Source organism: Heterocephalus glaber, unplaced genomic scaffold (assembly GCF_053883595.1).
Source record: "Heterocephalus glaber isolate CG9 unplaced genomic scaffold, H.glaber_assembly_v1.0 deba00001663, whole genome shotgun sequence".
Taxonomy (NCBI): Eukaryota; Metazoa; Chordata; class Mammalia; order Rodentia; family Bathyergidae; genus Heterocephalus; species Heterocephalus glaber.
Genome location: NW_028258404.1, coordinates 228,025 through 253,494, shown reverse-complemented (window position 1 = coordinate 253,494; position 25,470 = coordinate 228,025). Strand labels below are relative to the sequence as shown.

Sequence of the window (25,470 nt, the reverse complement as noted above, 5' to 3'; positions counted from 1 at the left end):
AGGGTCTGAACTTGACACCCAGGGTGGGTATCCTTTTATCTACAATGTACTCTTTTAAATCTCATGTGGATTGATCTTTGATTGGTTTGGAGTTAATTAACCCCAAAAGTGTGTATTTCCTTAGACTTAATGTCTCAGCAAACCCTTTTGACTTATTGTGACTTTTAAAAGTTTTTGAAGTCTTGGGAGAAAGACACTAGTTAAATTATTTCATATTTCCTGTGTGAGAGATTTCTTTGTGATTAGTGCTGCTTGGTAGTTGCTAGAGGCTTTGAACTGCAGTGTCTTAAAACAAACTACAGTAAGGCCAAATGTTCCGGATAGCATTGTCCTGTTTGGCTTCTATTTAAGACAGATCCAGAGGATCTTTGGGGAGTAGGAAACAGGGGTGTAATGTGAGGTAGAAACTCTTCAACATTTGCAGCTGTGTTCAACAACTCACTATGCTTTCGATTGTTCTCTTGTTTCTGCTGGGAACTAAAAATCCCCTCTTCCATACAATCTGATGAGAGAACTTCTTCTTAGTTGGAGGAGAAAAAACAGTAAGGGCAGAGCACAGTCATGAATGTAGGGAGGACTTTCAGAAATCAGTCCACATCTGCATTGTGGAAACTTGATCAGAAAATGCTCTGCAACAGGTTTTACTTCACAAGCTCTTATCTTGTTGGTACTTTGATATTCACTGTCAAGTGTTAATAACAGGACAGAATTTGAACAGTGGTGTAATTAAATGCTGTGGGGAGTAATATTTAACAAAAATTTTAAAATCCTCTTTGTTCTAAATACTTATGTGTTGAGAGATAGTCCCATTTTGTTAAGAATGAATAGCTTCATTTTGAAGCTGTTTAACTATTGCCCCTATCCAGTGACCTGCATCCACAGAGCAAGCTCATTCTTCTTTGGGGATGGTGGAAGTATGGGGCCAATATATGTCCTAGTCCATGATTGTGTGAGAACAAACTCAGTTAATCTGATTAAACAGGCAAGTAAGAGATTGTCTATGTTGTAGCCTTTCATTCTTCTCCTAGCACTAAATCTGTGAAAATTTGAGAGCATCTATAAAGAGGTGGCATTACAGTATGGTGAAGGGCTAGAACTCTGCAGCAAGACTTTTGCATTGAAGTTCTGGCTATGTCACTTACTAGCTGTGTGACTTGGGGCAAGTTACTCCACTTCTTTGTGATTTTTCTACCTCATGTGTGACATGAGGATCATAATATACTTCACTAATAAGATCTTTGTGATGTTTAAGCAACTTAATTTATGTAAGACATTTAGAACAGATTCTGGCAGATAATCCCTCAGTAAGGTGATAACTGTTATTCCTAAGTGTAAAAGCTAAAAGCATTGGCAATAAAGTGACAGCATGTTTATCCTTAGCATTTTGCAAGTGTTAGGTAGCAACATAATCCCCATAATTGCACTGTCATCCAGAGAGGAAAGACCACTTCTTAGATACCCTAGAGTGGAAAGACTGTGACTCGTAAAAAACTCCAGAGTGAGCTGATCACAGAATTAGATAGAGAACCCAGGTTTTCTAATTCCTAGTCAGGTGCTGGAGCATGATCAGGATGAATGATGATGAACAAAGGCCTGCCTGTTCAGAGCCTGACCTTCCAGGTCCAACTGGAGACTCCAAAACAAACAAACATGAGTTCTTGTTTTTATTACCCTGGGGTGGAAACTGCTCGAGACTTTGGGGAATTTAGCTCATTACTTTTCGGCTCTGAATGTCTCAGACTTTCTTGAAACTGAGTTCCTGTCATGACGTTGTGGTTCTCCATGAAACTTACTCTTTGCACTTTGCAATCCTTAAATATTAGTGAAGATTTCTCTCCCAATAGTTCTTTCTTTTATTCAACTACACATACATCCTATCGTGAACTCCTTTAAACAATCAAAAGTATTGGACTTTATTTTTTCTCCTTAAATTCTTTTATTGGTACATTTTAGGTATACAATACATTCACATTTTTATCATTGGGTACTTGTACCTGTACATGATGTATCTTGGTTCTTATTTTTTCCCCATTCCCTGTCTTCCCTTCATCCCCTCCACCCTTCCCTATTCACAAAGACTGTGTTTCCATTTTTTCCTTTTCTCATCATTTTTCCTTTCCCTTCTTTCCTTTCTCCTTCCCCTACCACTTCCCCTATACGTTTGGACCTTTTCTTCCTATTTAAAATTATCAATTATTCATTTTAATCACATTAATCCTTACTTACACTTTCTGTTTCTCACCCCAGGGAAACTATTCAGTATTTACACATATGTGTGTCCTATTTATTTCACTTAAGAGTATGGCCTCAATATGCATCCATTTAGCTATAAATGTCTCTAGTTTCTCATTCTTTATGGCTGAGCAGTACTCCATGTAATAAAAAAAAACCACATCTTCTTTATCCAGTTTCCAGTTGATGGGCACTTGGGCTGTTTCCAAGCTTTAGCTGTTACATGGGTGCCACTATAAACATGGGTGCACATCTATCACTGTGCTATGATTCTTTTAATTTTGGGGGGAAGATGCTCAGCAGGGGAATAGCTGGGTCAAATGGGACCTCTAGTCCTAGTTCTTTGAGGTATCTCCATACTGATTTCCATAGTGGTTGCACCAGTCTGCACTCCCACCAACAATGGAGAAGGGTTCCTTTCTCCCTACACCCCCACCAGCATTTGATATTGGTTGATTTCTTGATAGCAGCCATTCTTTCTGGGGTGAAGTGGAATCTCAGTGTTGTATCCATCTGCATCTCTCGAACGACCAGTGATGTTGAACATTTTTTCATATGTTTATTTGCTGCTGTTACTGTTTTGCCTGAGAAATGTCTGTTCATTTCAGATGCCCATTTTTGAATTGGGTCTTTGAATTTGGGGGGTCTGATTTTTTTCAGTTCATTACATATTCTAGGTGGTAGTCCTTTGTGACAGGTACAGCTGCTAAAAATTTTTTCCCACATTGTAGATTGTCTCTTAGCTCTGGTGGTTGTTTCTAGTGCAATGTAGAAGCTTTGTAATAAGATGACATCCCAGTTATTGATTCTTTATGCTAGTTCCTGTGCTACTGAGGTTTTCTTCATTAAGACTTTTCCTATGCCAGTGTCTTCAAGAGTTCTACCTAACTTATCTTCCAGCAAGTTTAGTGTTTCTGTTTTAATATTTAGATCATTAATCCACTTTGATCTTACTTTAGTGCATGGTGATAGATATGGGTCTAGTTTTAATCTTTGGCAGGTTGAAATCCAGTTTTTCCAACAACATTTATTAAAAAGGGTATCTTTCCTCCAGTGAGGGTGGTTGGCTCCTTTGTCAAAGATGAGGTGGTTGAGTATGTCTGGAATTGTTTCTGCATCTTCTCATCTATTGCAATGATCCTCAGGTCTGTTTCATTGCCAGTACCATGCTGTTTTATCACAGTGGCTTTGTAGTATAGTTTCAGGTTGGGGATTGTGATACCCCCTGCCATGTCTCTGTTGCCTAGAATTGCTTTTGCTATTCTAGGTCTCTTATTGTTCCAAGTGAATTTCTGAATTATTTAATCTAGTTCTGTGAAGTATATTGTTGGAATTTCAATTGGCATTGCATTAAATCTACACAGCAGTTTTGAAAGTTTGGCCATTTTCACTATATTGGTTCTTCCTACCCAGGAACAAGGGATGTCTTTCCATTTTCTTATATCCTCTTTGATCTCTTCTTTGATCTCTTTTTTCAGAGTGCTGTAGTTTTCTGTGTAGAGGTCTTTTGCTTCCTTTGTTAGATTGATCCCTAGATATTTCATTTTTTTGGATGCTATTGTAAAAGGAATTGTTTCCCTAATTTCTCTCTCAGTGAGTCTGTTATTTGTGTATAAGAAGGCTATTGTTTTGTGAGTGTTGACCTTATATCCAGCTACTCTACTGAATCTGTCAATTAAGTCTAGAAGTCTTTTGGCCGAGTTTTTTGCGTCTTCTATGTAAAGTATCATCATCAGCAAATAATGACAGTTTAATTTCTTCCTTTCCTGTCTTTATTCCTTCTATTACTTTCTCTTTTCTAATTGCTGTGGCTAATGTTTTCAGAGCTATATTGACCAGGAGTGGTAATAGTGGACATCCTTGTCTTGTTCCTGATTTTAGCATGAAAGTTTTCAGTTTTTGACCATTTAGTATGATGTTGGCTGTTGGTTTTTCATAGATAGCCTTAATCAGGTTGAGATAAAGACCTTTTATTCCAAATTTCTGTAGGGGTTTTTTCATGAATGGGTGTTGGATTTTGTCAAATGCCTTTTCTGCATCTATTGAGATGATCATATGGTTTTTGTCCTTGACTGTGTTAATATAGTGTATTACATTTATTGATTTGCATATGTTCAACCATCCCTGCATCCCTGGGATAAATCCGAGTTGGTCAGGGTGTATTATCTTCTTGATGACCCTCTGTATTCTGTTTGCCAGTATCTTATTCAGGATTTTTGCATCTATGTTCATTAGGGAGATTGGCCTGCAGTTTTCCTTTTTGGTTGGTCATTCCCTGGCTTTGGAATCAAAGTATCACTTGCTTACAGGAATGAATTTGGAAGCCTTGCTTCCCTTTCCATTTCATTGATGCCTTTAGAGAGTAATAGCGATAGTTCTTCTCTAAATGTCTTCTAGAATTCAGCAGTGAAGCCATCAGGACCTGAGATTTTCTTTGTTGATAAATTTTTAATTACATTTTCAATTTCACTCATTGTAATTGGGGTGTTTAGAATTTTTATATCTTCTTCATTTAACTTGGATAATTCGTATGTATCTAGGAATCTGTTCATTTCTTCTGTATTTTCCATTTTTTTAGATTACCGGTTCTCAAAGTAGGTATTGATGATCATCTCTGGATTTCTTCTGGATCTCTTGTGACTTCGCCTTTTTCATTCTTAATTACATGGATTTGAGCCTTTTCTTTCCTTTTTTTTTGATAAGGTTGGGTAAAGGTTTATCAATTTTATTTATTCTTTCAAAAAACCAACTCCTTGATTCATTGATTTTTTTGTATTGTTCTCTTAGTCTCCATTGCATTGATTTTTGCTCTGATCTTTATAATTTCCTCCCTTGTATGAGCTTTGGGTTTGTCATGCTCTTCTGTTTCTAGGAGCTTGAGGTTCAGCATTAGGTTGTATGTTTGAGCTCCCTCTGTTTTCCTAATAATGGGCATTCAGTGCTATGCATTTCCTTTATAGAATTGCTTCCACTGTTCCCTATAGATTCCTGTATGTTGTACTGGCATTATCATTTACTTGTAGAAACTGTGTAATTTCTTCTTTAATTTCCTCTGTGACCCATTGGTTGTTCAGGAGGGTGTTATTCAATTTCCATGTGTTTGTGTGGGTTTTGTGGTTTCTTATGCTATTGATCTCCAATTTTATTGCACTATGGTCTGATAAAATACAGGGGGTAACTTCAATTCTTTTACATTTATTTCAACATGTCCTGTGAGCTGGCATGTGATCTATTTTGGAGAATGATCTGTGTGCAGCCGAAAAGTATGTATATTCTGATTTTGTGGGGTGGAACACTCTGTAAACATCTATTAAGTCCATTTGTTCAATAGCTTGGTTCAGTTCTAGAATTTTATTGTTGATTTTTTGTCTAGATGATCTGTCTATTTGTGATAGTGGAGTATTGAGGTCCCCCACTACAGTTGTATTAGTGCTTATTTGGTTTTTCATGTCCATTGGTATTTGTTTTTTATAGTTGGGGGCATTCCTATTTGGTGCATATGTATTTATGATTGTCACCTCTTCCTTTTGGATTGTTCCCTTCACAAGGATATAGTGACCATCTTTGTCTCTCTTAATTAGTTTTGGTTTGAAATCTACTTTGTCTGCAAATAAGATTGCTACCCCTGCTTTTTTCCAAGTTCTTGTGGTATAGAGAACTGTTTTCCATCTTTTTACTTTCAGTCTATGAATTTCTTTTTGAGTTAGGTGTGTTTCTTGTATATAGTATATTTTTGGAATTTTGCTTCTTAATCCATTCTGACAGTCTATTTCTTTTGATTGGTGAATTGAGGCCATTAACATTGATGGTTATAACTGATAGATATTAACTCATCCTTGTCATGATGTTTTACTGTTGTTGGCTCTTTCATTTTTTATTTTTCCTCCTTTCCCTTTAGTTTCTTGTCTTGCCTGATGGGTTCTCTCTGTTGGGCCTCATGGAGTTATGACCTTCGTTGTCTTTTTCTAGGATATTGTTTAGAATTGTTTGGAGTGCTGGTTTGGTTTTCATGAAATTTCTCAGGTGTTCTTTGTTGTGAAAGTATCTAATTTTCCCATTGATTTTAAAAGATAATTTTTGAAGATACAAAAGTCTAGGTTGGAAGTTATTTTTTTTTAGGGCTCGAAATACTTCACTCTAGGCTCTCCTTGACTTGAGGGTTTGTGTTGAGAAGTCTGCTGTGATTCTGATTGGCTTTCCTTTGTATGTAATTTGTTTCTTTTCTCGAACTGCTTGTAGAATGCTGTTCTTTTGTTGGGTTCTTGGATCTTGACTATTATTTGTCTAGGTGTAGATTTTTTTTTTTTACTGTGGCTAGTTGGAGTTCTATATGCATCACTTATCTATATGTCCAATTCTCTACCTCTGTCTGGGAAGTTTTGTACTATTACTTTTTTGAACAGTTTTTTTTATGTCATTTGTACTTTCTCCTGCTTTTTCATGGACTCCTATAAGTCTTATGTTATTTTTCTTTGCATCATCTAGCAGCTGCTGGATTAATTTCTCATGGTCCCTTACTATTTTTAAGAAATCTCTGCTTTCATGGTCACTAACCGCAACCCTGTCTTCTATTCTGATAGTCTATCTTCACATTTGCTCAATCTGCTGTGCATACTTTCAATGGAGTTTTTAACCTCCTGGATATCTGTTTAAATCTGTGTCATGGATTTCTTTTCTTTCCTATGTTGGGCATTCATGGTTTCCATTTCTTTCTTATGGTGGGCATTCATGACTTTCAGCATGGTCCTGAACTCATCTATTTTTTTACCTGTGTCTGTTCTAGAGCCTCTAATCACATCTTTCACTCTGATCATCATCTCTGCGATTATCTGGGAAATTACTTCTGTTTTGAATTTTTCTACAGCCTCATTCATCTGTTTTGTTACTTCCTGTGCTATCAGTTCAGGGTGTCCTGGTGGTTGACTATCAGATTTTTCCACCTCATTTCCCCAGAATTTGCCTTTGGTGAGCCTGAAGTCTGGGCTTGTACCTTGCTTAAATGTCTTCTTATTTTTGTTTTTGGTACTGTCCTTGGTTTAATTCCTGGGTTGATATTTTGGAATTGCTTATTGTAAGTAACTTTGTTGCTTGTATTTAGAACCCTTATGGAATGATTGCTTCCCAGAGGTGTCTTCAAAATATAGCTGGTCTTTAGGTTTTGAGTCTCTAATGACTCTGAGGCTATCTCATTTTTATTATATCAGGAAGGACAACTGATTAGATCAATCACAACAGCTTAGCCTAAGTGATACAATCAGCAACACCATAGCATCAAGCACAGCTTAGAAAATGACAATTTGTGGTAGTTATTAATCTATCACCTTTAACTGTGTGAATTAAATAAAAATTGAGGACCAGCCCAACATATATTTATAGTGAATAAACTCTTCAATATAGCAACTTTACCCTTTGGGATGGGGAGTTAGAAGGAGTTGGGGAGGGAGGGATAGATAGGTAGAAGGATAGGGAAAGGTTATCAGTGAGGCCAGAGGACACAAGAAGATCATGCAAACTCTAAGAAACTGTTGCAGACAAGAGGAAAAGACAGAATTAAAGAACAAAGATGAGAACAGAACAACCTAACAGCAATATAGAGGCTAGAAAGTTTATTTACTTTCCTTTAAAACTAATGACAATCGAGACTAGGAAAACGAGAAGAAAAGAAAAATAAAGAAGAAATCCAAATTAGGGCCAGAACAGGAACAACAAGGGAGATGAAGAACAATTTGGGACAGTTAGAGAATGAGAGAGAGAGAGAGAGAGAGAGAGAGAGAGAGAGAGAGAGAGAGAGAGAGAGAGAGAGAGAGAGAGAGAATGAAAAGAGAAAAGAAAAAATTAAAAATTATACAAATTAAAAATAAGAGCAAAAAAAATTTCAAAAGTAATAAATAAAAAATAAAAATGAAGGGCCTCCTTCAGTGTATGTCTCTGCTGTCACAATAGAAAAGGTGGGCAGTAGTGTGCAGATACAAGTCAATGAGTCTCAGCAAGCCAGTAGCAGTCCTGTGAGATTCAACCAGATTACTGGCTGCAAAGTCCCAAGTTGACCTCCCGGTCCTTCTGCAGGATTGAACTCTGCAAGGCTCTACTTCAGGTTCCAGCTGCCTTTCACCCGAAGATAGTCCAGGTTCTGATGGGAGGTGATGATCCCTCCAACTCACCAACTATGGTGGTCTGGTGTGTCTTTATTGCACAGATTGTCTTCACTTTCCAGTGAGCTTCAGTTTTCATCAAGGTGCCTGAGAGTGGCCCTCTTTCTGTTGTTCCCTTCTGCTCTATCTTCTGGAGCTCAGGACAATGGCCTTTATGACCCCCTGTGCCTCTATAATGTGAAAACAGGTACTGGCACAGCCAGGAGGCCAGAGGCAGGTGGGAGGTGGGGGGTGGGGGGTGCACGCATCTCAGCTGGTCGCTGGGGGGTGGGGCACAGGCCGGATGGAGCTCCCCTCCACGCGGCCAAGGCCCTCAATCACCGGTCGCTGAGGGGGTGGGGCATGGACCAAGTACTGGACTTTAAAGGAAATAAGTGTAAAACATTTTAGGATCCATTGATTCTATGGCAACAAGGCCTAGAAATCTCTCCTTTACAACTAGTCATTTAAAACACACCTATATCACAACTCTAACTTTTCATACTCTTAAGACATCCCCAGTAGGGAGAGTTGACTAATCTCTCTTCTCTAGATAACTGTATACTCAGAAATTCTGGCAAAGTTTAGGATCATGTAACTTCAAATTTGAAAGGGGTCTTCAGGGATCTCACATGAAAGTGGTTTTTAAAACCATGTGCTAAGAATTTCTTGGCACTTTAGTAACAGCATGCTGTGGGGCAAAGGGACTGTGGATAAAGTCTGCCTCCTTTTCTCATCCCCCCCCCACAGGAATTTTTAAAATATGTGTTAGATATATTGGTCAGCTCTATAATATTTATTTTTAAAAAAGGAAAGGTTTTTCAGTTAGAATAATGTTTGAGAGACATTTTCTCATTTCACCAGGGGAAATGAATGACAATTAAATACCTTAATCTTTAGATTTGGGGATTTTGCCACAAATTTAAAAACCAAAAAAGTTGGAGATCACTTTTTAAGTGAAGGCAGATTAGGAGAACATTCATCATTGTGTAGTTTTAGAATTAGCTTTTCTTTTCTTTTTTTTTTTTCACAAGCCTAAAGTCTTTCTTGATTTTCATTGCTTCATGATGGCTCCTTACTTAGGAAAGCCCAATAATATGCATCAAAATTCAAGTTTATACACTAAAAAGAATGATTAGACTTGTTACACAAAGCCATTGTTCCTATAAATAATGAGGCAAAAGTTCCAATGGTACATTAAAAGTGATATTATTTCTAAAATCTGCTTATGTATAATCTTTCTTTTATGTTGTATGTTGGAGTATCCTTGCACTGAGATTTTTTTCAACAGATAAGTGTATCTTAAAAGTAATAGTCTATTACTTTTCAGAAGAAGAAACATGCTTATGTTTGCTTTTAAAAAAGACATATAATCATTGTATATTGTGTTTTTGTTTTTTATATATTAGTATACTAATAAGGCTACCTATATTATAAAGTTACCCCAAAAAAGGAAAGACCAATAAATTAAGAGTTAAAAGGGCTGAGGATTTACCTCAGGGATTCCGGCTCCTGCCTTGCAAGCGCAAGGTCCTGAGTTTGATCCTGGTACTAAAAAAAAAAAAAAAAAGTTAAAAGATATTAAATAACAAAATGGGAAAATTTTCTGTAATCTTTGCTTTATGTTTTTTATATACTTCTACTCATTCTTCTATTTATCTGAGCATCTGCTATGTGCTATACTTTATTTTTAGACTATAATCTAAAGGCAAGCATGGTCCCTTTCTTCAGGATATTTATAGTCTAGAAGAGGAGATGGAGAAGTGACTATCTAATGACAATAAAGGGGAATAAAATGATATGGTCTGAGTAAGTATTGGGAACTTCCAGAACACATAGGAGGGATACTGTCTTTTATCAGTAAGGGATGAAGACCAGTCTCCCTAGAAGAAGTAATATCCTGAAATAAGATATCAAAGGCAGGTAAACAAAGGCAACTGAAAGAGCTTAAGAGAGTTGCAGATACATATTAGGGAAACAAATGGCCCACCCAAAGACCCATAGGGACTACAGGTAGCTTTGGATGGTTGGCAGTCAGACTGGAGTGTATGGAGCAGTGGAAAGAGCTAATATCCTGAATGATCTTTTAGTTAAGCCTCATCCTAGAGAGTTCTGTAAGAATTTAAGCAGGAATGATTTGCTTAGATTTCCAGTTTCAATAGATCTCTGCCTGTGATGTGGGAGAAAGAGTAGAGAAGGGCACAGCTGGTGAGTTAGCTATGCATTTGTGGAGGGGAAGTAGTGTCAATCTGAACCAAGTGAGAAGTGGATACATTTAAACAATATTATTGAGGTGGAAACAACAGAATTTAAATTGTGTTTTCAACTAAAGGTGGAGAGAAATTGAGATGACCCCAGAGTCCTTCCTTGGGCCCCTGGTGCCTTGCTCAGAAGTTTCCAGAAATAATGAGTTGGAAAGGGAATAGTATTTGAAAGATAGACGGATACTGATTCTGTCAGTCCAGGATGGACAAAATTTGCATTTCCATGGGTTAAACAAGTAAAGATGACTTAGAAGGAGTTTAATATACTCTGGAGAACAGGAAAAAGATCTAACCAGGTAGTACAATGCTGTTAAGTTCTAGCATATTAGGAGAAAATTGATTATGTAGAAAGGAGTATGACAACCTGAGTAGTGTGGGCCTATATATACATTTTTTTTTTAAATTCACATGTGCCTTGGTTTACTTGATGGATGTTTTCATCTAAAGTCTGTGTGAATTGAACTTTTATCATGTGATTTTTTTTTTAAAAAGGCTCACTGGAGAGATTAATATATTAATGAATCTTTTAAAGTGAATACTTTCCTAATCAAATTAATATCCTCCTAATTTATCTTTTTTAGAAAGATTTTCCATGTTAAATTTTATCAAATCAAGTGATACCTAGACAATGTTTCTATACAGAGTCAGAAGATGGGCCTGGGATCCCAGATTATATCGTTTACTATTTCTAAAAATCTTCAAAAAATGACAGTCTAAGAAATTTCTTTGAGAATTTTTAGACATCTTTTGGAGATGACAAATTAAGTTTGCTTTTTATTTCATTTGTAAGATTATCCACTTAGAACAAATTGAAGGATGTTTTGGGAACAATGCACAATGATATCAAATATAAGAAATTTTCTCCCTTAACATAACTTAATATTTTTGCTGTTTTTGGAAGTCAGAATAGACAGTTTTCTGTGTCCTAAACAGCTTCCACCTAGTGATCTGGCAGTGGAGGCTGAAAATTTCACATTATACACTCTTTGTTTGGCAGCTTTAAAAACATACCAATAAGCTAAGAATATTGAATGCACATGTCTGTTTTTCTACAGCAACTGAAGGGTACCTCTTACTGTATTATGGGAGAGAGATCATGAAGGAAAGAAGTTACATGGGAAGCGCTTATCTAGCAGAAATTGTTTAAATCTCAGCTTCTCCACTTGATGTAGTGAGAAAACAATGAGGATTTATTCACTGACATTTTCCTGACCTCCTTACAGACATTTACCTCAAGTTAATCTAGTTAAAGACGGAATAATATTTATAGTCTTTAGATTTAATTTGGATTAGGAAGGCTTCCCTGGTTTTGCTGTTGAGAGAATTTGGGTTCCTAATTGTTCAAGCAAAAATATGCAATTTGTCACCTGGTATATTCTACATGATGTGCAGAAATGGTAAAATTGATGTGCAGTTTTCTCTCTGAATATTTAGCTAGCTATATATTTAAGTTCACTGTTGCAGTGGGCTGTCATGGATTCTGCCAAAGTCACATTACTAGATTTCAAACTGGAAGAACTTTTCCCTTTTACACGTTTAGTTATGAATTGGAAAATTTTGTAATTTCCAATGATCCCTCCTACTCAACAGAAATAGATCACATCATGTGCTGTTGATAAATCATGCCCACTTCCAAACCAATTATTTTAGCATTTGAATAATCCACATGGATTGATTTCATAGTCAGCTACTTTTAGACACAAATTGACCATATTCTCAATTTCACAAATATGAAAATAATGAATTGGTGTAGTCTCTTCGTTGTTGAAGGCACTGAGTTACTGAAACTTTCTGGCATCCCTCTTTTCTTTCCTTCAAGAATCTGTAAACGAGTTAATGAGAAAAGAATAAATATATAAGGTACATGTGCTAATTTTTCTCCCGTACAGACAATATTTCTAATGACTACATTTTAAGTCATTTCTCTATCCTCTTCTTTCTGAAAACATGCAAATATGAGGAAAATTCTGTCTCTATATTCAAACTCTTACATAGTTAAAATCCATTATTTACATCCATCTCATTTCTGAACTCCTTTTGAATGCCTACACAACTTTGAACTCCAATTTGAATTAATCATCTTCCTCAACCCTATTTACTTCCTTTTAGAGAAAGGGTCTACCCTATGTTGTCCAGAGTGGACTTGAACTTGATATATAGCTCAGGGTGGCATTGAATTGAAGATCATCCTACCCCAGCCTCCTACATTCTGGAATTATAGGTATGGGACACCACACTAGGATACTTTCACTTTAAATCTGTTTTCTATTTACTGAGTTGCTAAAGCCTTACAGGAATCTACTTGATTCTTTCCTGTGTCTCACCCACACATTTAATCAACCACTGAGTTATTGGAGTTCTTTTTCCTTTGCTTCTATCACTTCCTTTTTGGCCTGTTCATTTCCCAGTCACATTCACCATCCAAGCCTAAACCTCTACCCTCTCTCATCCAGATTGCTTTGATACCATCTTCCTTGGTCTCCTGTAAATTTAAGCATACAATTCCATTGCTATTTAGAGGCCTTCAATAAGTCTCAAGATAGAATTTAAGCTTCTTAGCCAGAATTAAATGTCCCTTTCATTAGCTTCGTTTGAACCCTACCATGCCAGTTATTAAGAACTGCTTGTAGTTGTTTGACCTACCTCTGTAATTTCTCTTTGTCCACCAAAACCCACCTCAAGCATTAATTCTTCCAAGAAGCCTTCCTGAGTCTCAATATGTTTTTTGATGACATTCCAAAAGTCCTATGATTCCCTCCCTTACAGCATGGATCAGACTTTCTCACAAAGAGCAGTTATTCATCTGTCTCTGTATTAGACACCAGAGAAGTTCCTTGAGAACTAACCTTTTATAACTGTATGTTCTCATGTCTAGTAGAAGACTTGTCATATGGAAGAGCCTCATTAAGGCCTCTCATGTAGGACCACTACTTGATAATGAAAGTAAACATATGATTGTTACACAGCAACACGAATGAATCTCAGAATAATTATGTTAAGAGAAGTAGCCAAGCATAAAAGTATGTAGTGAATAATTCCACTTATATAAAATTCAAGAAAATAAGAATTAACTTACAATAACAAAAGACCAGATCAGCAGTTGCCTAAGAAGAGGGATGATGGGGATGATACGTATGTTCATTAGTATGTTGAATTGTGGTAATGGTTTCTTAAGTATATACAAATGTTGGAAATTTTAAACATATGCAGTTTATTGCACGCTAGTAACTCAGTTAAAAATAATACAAGACAAAGGAATGACTGCATTGATGAATGCCTTTAAGTTTTGGGATACAGTGTCAGTGACTCAGGCAAAGAGGCAGGAACCTGTCTGCCACTAACAAAGTGTTTTTAACAACAGCATTCCACAGTGTGCTTGGGCTGATGGTTTCCACCACTTACCTTACTATCCTTATTCCTTGCTTGATTCCTGCTTAGCCACTATTTCCTGTTCCTAAACAGATGTGAGATTCAGTTGTTTGGGGTATTGGAAGTAACTAAAATTTTGGTTCATGTGATGATAAACTATATTCTAGAAGTGGAAAATAGGGGTCCAGGGAAGGGCATCCATTTGCCCATAGTTGGGATGGGAGTGATGAGTTCTGGGAATGACAGTGATACTAGGAGACCTAGGGTAGGATTGGGGACACAGGACTCCTGGTACCTATGAATCTTGAGCCCAAGGAATCTTTGTGTTAACAAAAATAGGAAGGAAGATATTCTGCTAGTTACTTACTAAGAAACTCACCCCCAAACAACTAAAGCAAGTTCACTCTGTGTTCTATAATCCTGGAATTAAATATAGCTTTATTGTAGGGCTAGGAGAAGACTCTGAACACCACCCCTTAGAATTCTTATAATTTCTAAATTCCCCTCTCAGGAGATAGAAGCTTTTATTCCATATTAGGAAATGAGAACTCAAATAGAAAAATCTGAAAAGAATGAATGTATTTGAGATAATCTGTGTGCAAGTAGGATTAATAATATCACAATTTACTATTTCTATTGGGGGGAGTTAGAAATTAAGAAGGCACAAAACACTTGAGTTTGGCAAAGAGAAAAGACAAATGCTGAGAGGGATGCTAGCTGTAAAAAGACAAAACTTTCAGATGTTATAATATTGTCAGTCTTATTATTCTTCATTTTTGTATAGACAAAGGAGAGGTAAGTAAAACCTATAACATCTCAGAAACCTGGCATCCCATGGATGTGATTAATATGCCTAGATGAGAACAAAAGGCAATGACTGGTCATTTAATATATGCTTAGCTATATCAGATCAAAGAGCAGGACAGTTAGAAAGTGACTTCAGGCTTCCATCACGTAGCCATAGCTCTCCATCTTTCTTTATATAGTGTATGAGTACTGCACCAAGAATTATGAAACATTAATGAAAGGTGTAAAAATGGCATATTTTCACACTTACAAGAAGTTTAAATGAGGACAAAATGATTATACAAAGGAAAGAACAAATGAACAGAAGGAAAACAATCATTGAAAAAAATAAAAACATCTGCAGAATATAGACATATTTGTCTAAGTGATTTCTCCTGGCAATGTGCAAACAGAATTATTGAAGTTTTTCGGTTGAGCAGAGCCATATGGGGTTGGTTTGGGAGGTGATTCCTGGCAGCATTTTGAAGGAGGAGGGACATAATTTGACATTGATGATATGTGAAGACTTCTGGGCTGGGGTAATGTCTAGGAACAAGACAAGTCTAAAATACAAGAGAGTCTAAAATGCTCCCAACATGTAAAATATGTCAAGAATCAGATACTGATGAAATGTAACTAGAAATGTTTCAGAGAGAAAAAATGTCAAAACATAGGTGAGGAAAAAAGGGAAAATCACCAAAATCACTACTGAAGTTTGGTGAAAATAATTTGTTAAGTAATAGGACAAAAGAAAAGGACACATGTAACTATCATGAAAATGGGAAAAGAAGGTGAGATAGAACTCTAGCCTTGACTTATAAATTGTCCCACAATGACATCTTCCATATGGAAGAAACCCTGGTTATTTTAAGCTTTTCTTGTATAAGAAAAGATTCTGGTGAAACTCAGAATCAAGTTAACTGCTTTTTTAAATAACTGATCATTGGTAGCAAAAGTAAGGTCATGATGATGCTTCCAGGGAACTCAGTATTGGATCCTAAAGGGGAGCTTCTGAAAAAAAAAAATTAAAGTCTGCTCCCATGCAAGAACAACCAAAAGTTAGAGATTCTTCCATGCTAGGGGGCTTGCAATTGAATGTGTAACAGGCTAATGAGCAAAAAATGATTCATCTCTTAGAAAAACATGTGAACAAGCTTGAATATCGCATGATTTCTCTTACATGTGAAACTCAAAGTATAAATGAAGAGAAAAATAAAAAATAAATAATAGGAAGTAGGGAGATAGATCTTTCTCAAACGGGAAGGGGACCAAGAGATGCAGGGAGTGGGAGGGTGGGGAGGACAGAAGGATGAAAAAAGGAATTAAGATGCATTGTGTACATGCATCAACTCCACAATAAATAAGTAAATGAAAAACATGCAAAAATTTAAAAATAACTTTGCTTCACCAAGAACTTTAGAACAGTTACTCAGCTCCCCACCCACAAGCACCTCTGTACCAAGACCACTGCCTCTGCTTGACTTGAGACTGTATTTGGCTTCCAACCTGTCATGATGCATGTACCAGGTCACATTGTAAAATAATTTGATGTTCATTTATGGAGAGAGAAAACATTTCCTAAATCTTCTTTCCAGGCCACCTGTAAAGCCAGTGACAGGGCAAGCTAAATAAACAGGAAAGCCAGCATCCTCTGCTTCAGAAACCAAACATTCACACAAGGCTTGATTCTCTGGGTAGGTAGGTCAGTCATGATCCACATCTGAACATCTGCTTTTCTCAGCCTTTCCTCTCCCTTGTTGTATAAAGGCCCGGCTTTTATTTATGTGAAAAAAAGCTCATCTTATTTATAATTCAGTGGAAGAACATTTTAAAAATATAGGTAAATGAGCTTTAAAATTCTGTAAAATGTGGGTAGATAAAGAAACCAACCAGATTTACTGATTAAAGGGATTGCAAAATAATATATTAGAAAGAGTTAGACATTTGGAAATTTTTTTAAACTCAGAAAATATTCTATACTGTCAGTAAGTTTGGGGTATGTAATAAAAGAGTTAAAGAGCAGGTGAATTTTAAAGCTGCTCAAAGCAAGCAGAAAGGTAGGTAGAAATGCACATATCACTGTATGGGACAAATTGGCTTGAGTCTCTGGATTTCATTTCATATTCTTGATCTGCAGTTAAGTTTTGATTATAGCACAGCCTTGGCAGAAGAATCTGACTTGCTGAAAGTGTTCCAAAAGAAAAAAAAAATCTCTGGCATTTCCTGTTGGTTGGAAGCTGTTTGGCTCTCTGCGTCAGTATTTAGTGTTATCATTGGCCAAGCACCTTTGCTGGGTAGAAAAATACTGGTGCAAATTTTACTGGTGATGTGGGAGCAGAAGCCATAAAAATTCTCAATTTCCCTTTTAAAAACTTAACTCATTTGTCCAAGAGGAATGAATACAGAAGGACAAGAGATTTTTAAACTTCCCATACATCTGGGTATGGCAATGTATTTTGACTCCAAGCACAATAAAACAACCTTACTTGCTGGTGGTATATGACATAATGACCCAAATATGTTTTTAAAAAATCATTTATTGCTGTACATAAACAGCAAAGTTAGCGCAAGGGATGATAAAATAACATGGGTAATTCTTCCTTTAGCTGGGAACCATTGGCGGCCCATTAGGATTCCAGATGTAGTGGTGTGTGCTTTTCCATTTGTTTTCCAATGTCTAGTGCTTATGCCCTTGGTACCGTGATGGTGGTTGTCAGGCATGTTGGCTTTTCAGCTTGAGGTCTTCCTTGGAGAAACACACTGATCAGGCTCTGGGCTATAAAGCAGACTATTGTCTTGGGCCCAGTTTGTTGCAAATATGAGACCCAGGGCAGCCTCCTGCCAAAGGTCAAATACCAACTTGACCCAAGTTCCTCAAATCAACATTGGACCTCCCCAGGCAAGAGATACTCCAACTCTTTCAGCAGAAAAAAAAATGGTTCTATATTTTATCACTGTAATAACAGGGATTGTTTGAGTACAAATAAGCTCAAACACATTTTGATAAACTATTTTGGTAACTTTGAAAAAATGACTCACACAACCAGAGCTTTATAGATAAAAAAAAAACATATAAATAAAAATAACATTTATTAAAACATTGGGGAATTGGCAAAGGAGCAAACTCCGTGTCTCCCAGTCCAAGACAGTCTAAGAAGCAGTAGTGGGGAACATACTTGTAAAACTGCACTGTTCAGATAGAATCATTGTATTTTAGGCCGACAAAAAAAGCAGCTAAAAATAGAACCATAGCTAATTTAGTGAGTACCCTGACTGCCAAAAATTCGTGTCTGAAATCAGGTGGGTGTTTCTTTATGAGTCACTTAGCCAAACGTAAAATTTATAGCCCAGCCTTGTGCAGACTCTAGCAAAGATTCAGAGCATCAGTTTATTATAGGGCTACTATTAAGGATACTTAAAATTCCCCAGATTTACACTCCACACCCCAGGGGCTAGCCTTAGCTAGTTATGATTGGGCCTGGCCCAAATGCTCCCATTAGGCAGGGATTTAAGTATTCAACAATACAGTTAGCCCCTTTCTGTGGAACTGAATGCTCTTCCTCATGGGGAGTTCAATTCACTCCTCCTGTGTCCAACAACAGCAACTTCCCTTTGCTTCTTACCACTTTTCACCTGTGTCCTGGCTTAGCAAATCAAGGGAAATAATGCTTAAAGAAAACAAAATAAACAGCAGATGGTTGAGTGTACTCTGGGATGAATAAATTATGGCTGTAGAGGAGAAAAGTGAGCCGGTGGATGCACATGGGTGTATTTGACGATGACATACAGGATGCTTAGCACGCTGACCTCAACATGTACCAGGCTTACCACCATTAATCACTTTACATAATCCAAGCCAGAAATTTAATGAGCCCAGGGGATCAGTGGCCCCTCGGAGTGGGAGTGGGAACTGAGAAAGTGAACAAGAGGCAAATGCAAAATGCAAAATTAGATCCAGATAAGATGGCAGTGGCTTCTCAGTGCCCAAGAAACTGAAGTGATTTGGGATGGACTGTACTCCATGTTGAATCAGATAGATGAAATACAATCATCTGAAGAACTTGTGCTCTACAGCAGGGTCATTCCCTGTAATAAATAGTAAAAGAATTATTTCCTACGATGTCGTAATGCCATTTGGGGAATTTTGCTTAGCTGATAAGTGGAACCTAAGTGTTCAGCTTTTTAAAAATCAAAATGGTTTATCAAATCTATTACCAAGATAAATCATGAAATACCTGTAACATCATGTTCCTTTTACACAGTTGGGATTTAAGTGTATTTTTTATTAATCTAAAATGTAATCTGAAAAATTTGGCATTCTTCCAATCCTTACCCATCCATGGTACCTTTTTCCCAGTCAAGCTACATCTCTTACAACTGTACAACTAGCTTAGGGAAATTAAAATATATGTATGTCCATCAATAGTCTCTGAATCGATTTTAAAATATGTGGTATACGTATACAATTTTTTAGCCTTTAAAAGGAAGAAAATTCTGTCAGATGGGAATGTCTGAATGAACTGCATGGACAGTAGGCTAAGTGAAATAAACCAGATACAAAAAGGCAAATACTGTATTATTCCACTCATATGAGGTTTCTAAAATCATAAAATTCATAGAAACAGAAAGAAGAATGGTGATTGCCAAGGGCCGAGGGTGGGAAAAATGGAGAGTTGTTTAATGGATATAGAGTTTCAGCTTTGCAAGATGAAAATTTCAGAGGATCCATTGTACAACAATGCAACTATATTTAATACTACTTACTTATCCACACACTTAAAAAATCAAGATGGCGATGTTTTTCAACAGTTTTTTTTTTTAAAAGAATAATGTAAAGCTTTGGTCGCATTCTCCTTTACTTGTTTAATGTTAGAGTTAGAATGGTCAGTCCACTGGTGTACACTGCAATTTGGGAACTGTTAAAGCTATCCCAAAAGCTAGTATAGGGATATTTTAAAAATTAACATTTTATTATGAAATTTCAAACATTCACTGAATAAAATGGTACAACCAACCCCATACATCCACTGCTAATTATAATTTTGTAACAATTTTAGGTAAATTATAATTATAGTTATAATCTTGTCAATTTTGTTTTATCTATTCCCCCATCTTTTTTCTGGAGTATTTTAAAATAATGACTAGATTTATTTTAAATCATGCCCTAAGCACTTACTTCAGAAACTCAGACTGCTTTGTTTAAATATTTTATCACATAAAAAATGGCTTGTGATATTTTCTCTAGCACTTTAACTTCTTCAAATATAAAATGCAGTAGCTATGTGGGAAAGACACTAGGGACGGCTTACAATCAAAGAATGGGAATGCTGAGCAGGAATGAGTAAACCCTTCAGACTGAATTTGTTACTGCTAAGGAAGTGCAAAAGCAAAGAAGTTTGAAGTGCTTACTGTTGGAGATTGGGGATTCTTTAAGGAGAACATTTTTGTTTCTTCTGGGTACAATTTAGGGTAAAATCACTTTTAAAATGTGATTGTTTCACCACTATTGCCTAGAGAAGAGGGAAGCCAGGCCGGGTTCATCTACCAACCAGCTGTGTGACACTGGACATTTTTCAGGGACTAATTGTCATAATACTGTATACAATGATGGGTTTCAAAAAATTCTTTCCTGATATAAGAATCCTATGACTTGAAAGAAGGAGAAAGTATTTTATTATAAAAGATTTCAACAGATTGAATTCATGGCTGAATTTATATTAGTAAAGAGTGTAGTTTGGATATGGTTGCCAAAATTTACAGGATGTGAAAGTTGGAACATCTTTCACATCTCTTCCAACATCAAGTGAAGAAGTACCTGTGTTTGTCATCTTTTTGCTGTGACAAAATACCAGAGTTAACATAAAAGGAAGAAATGTTTGCTTTGGTTTAGGGTTTTAAAGATTTTGGTCCATGGTCAGTTGGCTCCATTGCTTTGGGCCTCTGACAAGGCTGAGCATCACAGGGCTCTGGAAGCAAAAAGAGTGACAGGAGGCTTAAGGTTCCAATATCACCATTAAGGGCATGTTCTCGATGACCAAACTTCTACTAGGTCCCATGCCCAGTTGTACCACATACCAATAGCTCCATGGTCTGGGAACCATGCCGTTAACATATGGGCCTGTGGGGACATCTCAGATCCAAACTAGAGCAGTACCTCTGATGCAGAATAATAGTGTATAATAGGTGCCTACAGAGCTTTGTCAGATCTTCTAAGTTTTATAGAAGTTAGTATGATAACAGTATTTTATATTCTGCACTAATATTCTAATTTTTGAAAACCTAAATGAAAATAACTTTTAACAAAATAAGTTGAAGGAGGATTTTTTTTAAAAAATAAGATGTTTAAGAGGAAAAGGAAAAATGTTTGGAAAGTATCATTTGAAATGGTTAACTGCAAAGGTGTAAACTGTGTGATTATTATAAACACTGTTCTTGGGCCGGGGATTTAACTCAGTGGTTCTGTCACCTGCCTTGCAAGCCCAAGGGCCCGAGTTCGATCCCTGGTACCAAAAAAACAAAACAAAACAAAAAAACACTGTTCAGCTTTCAAGTGAAGATATTCTTCAGGATACCGTGTGTATTCATTGTGTCTTCTTGTCTGTATACAAAGTGTCATGTTCTTCCTTAATAAGCAATGCAGAAAGGCTTACTATCTTGAAAAGCTCTGAGTTGTTGGCAAGTGGCTCTATTTTAGGGACTAAAAAATGGGAGAAGAAGGCAATGTACAGGATTAAGGAATATCAGTCTTTCTTTGGATAAAGGTAAAAGTCTGAAGAAATGAAGTATGTAGAAGTTTTCTCTCTTGGATGGATTGAGCCTCCTAACAGAGACATCCTTTGCTGAATAAATTCTTCAAAACCAGATTGGAAGGTATTGCCCATCTCTAAACATCCATGTTGAACTGTTGGAAGATTGATTCTGGGCCCCTAATTTCAATTGAATTGCTGAAATTTAAAAATACTTGGCCAGCCTGGAAAATCTCCATCCTTGACCTACATTCAAAATGATGAGCTAGTGGTTTCAATGGTTCTAGGATCACTTGTCAATGGTACGTGCTGACAAGAGGAGGCCCTCTGTCACTGCAGTCACCATGGGTGTCCATTTTCTTCCTTTCTATAGGAAGTGTGTCCTTTCTGAAGCTAAGCAAAAAGTCAGAAACATAATCTCCTAAACCCAACCCAACCAAACCGAACTAAACCAAACCAAACCAAACCCTGAAAAAAAGAAAACCTTGATAAAAGCAAACAACAAAAACAAAAACAATAAATAGGAGGGGTAGAGGAAAAGAAAGAAGGGAATGGAATGAATATGAGAAAAAGAAAAAATGGAAATAAAGTCTTTGCAGATAGGAAGGGATGGAGGGGTTGAAGGGAGGGCAGGGGAAGGGGAAAAATAAGAACCAAGAGAGATTATGTAAAGGTGCAAATTTCCAGTGATGAATGTCATTATATTGTATACCTTAAAGGTACCAACATAATTAATAAAAAATAAAAGCAAAAAACAAAAACAAAAAAAATCACCAAAATTAATTATTGATGCTGATTTCTTAGTCTCAAGTAGGTTTGTCCCTGGAATTCTGTCCAAGACAGGGAAGAAAAATAACAAGGTACATAATATTTTGAGAAACTAATCCAGAAAAAGTAGAAAGTATACTTGTATCAAACAAGATAATTTCATTGCTGATTCAGAAAACAATTGTTAATAAGGTGGTACTGATGATGTTACATCTAAGATTATACAAAGAGTGATTTTCCAAATGGAGGAATGTCAGGAGTAAGTAAGGGCTAGGGAGAAATTGGTGATTCAAATAAAAGAGTTTCAGAGTAAGGTAAGAGATTTTTGGGGAGGGAGTTTCTACTTTTAGCATAGGGTATCTGTCTGTGAATTCTGCTTTGACACTACTGGTGAAACACGACTATGCACAGAACAGAACAGTTTGACCTTGTACTTTGACTTGGCAACTAAAGGGCTACTGTTTAAATGGCTCCAAACATGCCTAGCTTTCTTTATAAGTGAGAGTTAATGACATTTGCCCACTCACAAAGACTTATGCAGTAACAACTACAGCCTCTGTATTTCTTGAAAGGAAAACATTGCGTATCCACACTGGTAGAACCAGTGTTCTGTTAGCTGCCTTGCACTGCAAATATCTAAGAATGCAGACTGGCTTCATGTGTTTTGTCATGTTTGAAGAACTTAGTTATTAGACTATGTTAACTGCTTGAAAGGAAAAAAATCAAACGTTTTAAAAAATATTTCTTTTCATTGCTTTTCTCTTAAATCCTTAAATTACACTGTTGATCTAGTTCCATGGGACAATTTCTGAATGAAGATTCCAAACAGGACATCTCCTATTTAAGAAATATTGAATCCCCAAAAAGATCATAATGTACCCACATTTTAAAGAAATAAAACATGTAACTCTGGGCCAGGGATTTAGCTCACTGGTTCTGCTGCCTTCCTTTCAAGTGCAAGGTCCTGAGTTCAAGCCCCAGTACCAAAAAAAAAAAACAACAACAACAAAACAAAACAAACCCAACATGTAACTCTGTTGTTTCTGTTACTCTGATGTGCTGGCAGGCACTAGTTATAGTAATTGACAAAAATCAGTGAGAAATATTATTTAGACTTAGGAAAGCTACTAAACTTTTTCCCACTGGAAAGATAAATATGTCATGTTTTGTGTCCAGCAATATCAATTATAAGAAGAACATCTGAGACGTATCTCCAGGCTTTAAACCACCAAAGTAATTTCCCTCAAATACTTTCTGGTGTGATTTCTCCTCTCATCTCCCTTTTCTTCCCTCTCCTTCCCTCCTCTCCCCTGCCTCTGTTTCTTTCTGTCTACCTCTGTCTCACTCTGTGTGTCTCTGTGTGTCTCTGTGTCTGTTTCTCTCCCCCCTAGGCCCTCCTTGAACTGAGTGAAATGCTCCAGAATAAATTAAAATACTCTAAAGATGTCACTACTGAAGAAATGTTGTCCTATAATTTAAATATTTGTTAGTATAACTGATTTCCAAATATACTACAAAGACATAATAGCAAAAATAGTATAGCACTGACAAAAACAGACACAGACCAAGGGAGTGAATAGAGGACCCAGAAATAAAGCCACACAGCAACAACTTCTGATTCTTGAAAGTTTCCAAAATTGTAACTCAGAGAAAAGGCAGCTTCTTTACCAAATACTGCCAGGAAAACTAGGTATTCACATGAACAAGATTGAAACTAGATCACCATCTCTCATCCTTTATAAAAATCAACTGAAAATGGATCGAAGGCTTAAATATAAGACCCAAATTTTTAAACTGCTAGTAGAACAGAGGGGAAACACTTCAAGATACAGGCATAGGCAATGACTTCTTCAATAGGACTTTAGTAGCTCAGGAAATATAGCAAGGCTTGACAAATAAAATCATATCAAATTAAAAAGCTCCTGCATGGCAAAGTAAGCAATCACAAAGGAGGAGACAATCTATAGAATAGGAGGAAATCTTTGCATACTAGTCTTCTGACAGAGGATTAATATCCAGAATATATAAAGAAGTAAAACTTAACACCAAAAGAACAAGTAACCTAATCAACAAAAGGACAATGAATTGAACAGGCATTTCTTAAGGAAAGTAAAACTGGCCAATAAATATATTTAAAAATGCATCATTTTTAGCTATCAGGGAAATCCAAATCAAAACTACATTGAGATTCCCCATTCAGAATGGCATCAAGAATACAAAAAAATAGTAATTGCTGATGAGGGTGTGGGGGAAAAGGAATGCTTATACATGGTGAGATTGTAAATTAGTACACTTACTAGGAAAATCAGTATGGAAGTTAGTCAAAAAAGTAAAAATAGAACTACCATATGATCCAGCTATACCACTCCTTGGTGTATACCTGAAGAAATTAAAGTCAGCATATGATAGAAATAACCTGCACTCCTGTGTTTATTCCCATACAGTTCACATAGCTTTATGGAATCAGCCAAGGTGCCTACAATGGATGAATGGATGAAGAAAATGTGGCATATATACACAATAGAGTGTTTAGACATAAAGAACAAAATTATGTCATTGCCAGCAAAAATGGGTGGAACTGGAGATCATCGTGTTAAGTGAAGTAAGCCAAACAGACTCAGACAAGTGTCACAGGTTTTCTCTAATGTAGGAACTAGGTTTAAAAAAATAACATGAAAATATAATGAAGACTATTAAGAAGAAGGGAACAAGGGGGAGGAGAGAATGGAGGGTAAGAAAAGGCAATGGGAAGATTTGTATGATCAAAGCATGTTGCATGCACGTGTAAAAACATCACAATGAAACCCAAATTTAAAAATGAAAAAAGTCTTTTAATGTTATTGCTTATTTACATATTTAAGCATCCATCCAATCAACGTAATGAAGGTTGACTTAAAAACTAAGAGTCAGAGGCCAGGGATTTAGCTCAGTGGTGCTGCTGCCTGCCTTCCAAGTCCAAGGTCCTGAGTTTGATCCCTGATAACAAAAACAAAAACAAAAAACTAAGAGTCAGAAAAAGTGGCCAAGACTTTCAGTCTTTGTTTTCTTCAGGAATTTTATGTCTTGTTTCAGATAATATTTTTAGATTTTTTTATTATTTAAAAATAATTACTGGAGTATTAGTAAAAATAAAATATCACAAACCTATCATTGATTTATCATTTTATCATATGG

The 25,470-nt window shown here is 36.5% G+C and overlaps 1 protein-coding gene across 8 annotated transcripts in view; it reads left to right on the top strand.

The window, feature by feature from the left end:
- Positions 1-25,470, top strand: part of LOC147822299 (uncharacterized) — a 390,614-nt gene that overhangs the window by 138,283 nt on the left and 226,861 nt on the right. Inside the window, exon 3 of one of the 8 annotated variants that reach the window (XM_087197287.1) lies at positions 1-25,470. This exon is cut by the window's left edge and continues 11,968 nt beyond it; it is cut by the window's right edge and continues 18,803 nt beyond it. The exons of the other annotated variants lie outside the window; for them this stretch is intronic. The gene's annotated coding sequence lies outside the window, so the exon portion shown is untranslated. 8 annotated transcript variants of the gene reach the window in all.